The 1,061-nt window shown below is 38.4% G+C and overlaps 1 long non-coding RNA gene across 1 annotated transcript; it reads left to right on the top strand.

Annotated features, from left to right (window-relative positions):
• The first annotated feature begins 543 nt into the window (after nt 1-543).
• On the top strand, nt 544-946 carry LOC123965937. The gene is made up of 3 exons (XR_006823815.1): nt 544-654; nt 753-792; nt 862-946. It is a non-coding gene; the product is annotated as an uncharacterized LOC123965937 (long non-coding RNA).
• The last annotated feature ends 115 nt before the right edge of the window (nt 947-1,061 follow it).

Below are 1,061 nucleotides of genomic sequence, written 5' to 3'. Positions count from 1 at the left end.
AGAATCAGATATTTACAAAAGTGTGAGGGGTGAACTCACTTTGTGAGATGCTGTATGTCCTTTGTTAAATAAATAAACCACCTTAAATAAAAACTGTTTTTCTAAACAGCAGAAAGTTTAAGGAATTTACAGACATCTGATCCTTAAATATCCCTCATTTGTTTAATCAATCCTCATGAATTATTTTTAAAAACCGTAATTTCAGTCAGAAAGGTTGAACATCATATGAAAGCTTGTTAAGCTTCTATTAAAGGATTCTTTTAACTGACTGACATGATTGGTTGCCTGGGTTTAAACTGCTTTATAGGGTTAAAAATGTTTTATTTATGATTGGTCTCAGATGCTTTCAGAATCCAGTTGTTAAACTAGTTTACAGGATTCAGAAAATAGTTTTAAGAACTCAAAGTGTGTGTAATGGAAGAAGTCATACAAATAACATTTAACATATTAAGATGTTATTGCATTGTATTGGTTTCAGATATGTGATAGTTCTTTCTTTTAGTTCTCTTTTCTTTCTTCCCCATTTTTAAATGTCTTGATAAAACTGAGGACTGCCTGTCCTGCCCCCCCTCCCCCCTATAAATTACTGCAAACAGCATCACCGCCTCCACTTGTACAGCTGAAGAGAGCAGAAAGCTTCCTCCACCTGAGCAGGTAAATAAACCGCCAACAGCAGTTTGTCCTGAATTCAGTCCAGAACCTGGTTTCACTTTGCTGCAGGTTCATTTAGTTTTGAATCTTTCCTGTTGCAGCTTGTTGGAGACGAGCAGCTTGTTGGAAACAGCAGTGAAGGTGAGAAACTTTTCGAAGTTGAACTGATTAACTGGGAGGTCAACTAAACACTGATGTTCTGCTGTTCAGATGAATCTCCTGCCCTGGATGATGCTGGTGTTCCTGCTCTCAGCTGGGACCAGTTTGGCTGATGTGGACGTGAACTGGCTGGCTGGGATTGTAGAGGCCATCACAACGCACGTCAGGAGTCAGTGAGTAAACTCACAGTGGGACTGTATTTTATTATATACGTGTCCGTTAACTAAAAATGTAAAAATCCTCATTAGCTC

The sequence above is a fragment of the Micropterus dolomieu genome, unplaced genomic scaffold (genome assembly GCF_021292245.1).
Source record: "Micropterus dolomieu isolate WLL.071019.BEF.003 ecotype Adirondacks unplaced genomic scaffold, ASM2129224v1 contig_11931, whole genome shotgun sequence".
Lineage (NCBI taxonomy): Eukaryota > Metazoa > Chordata > Actinopteri > Centrarchiformes > Centrarchidae > Micropterus > Micropterus dolomieu.
The sequence above is the reverse complement of the archived record's forward strand: the minus strand, read 5'-3'. Positions and strand labels throughout refer to the sequence as shown.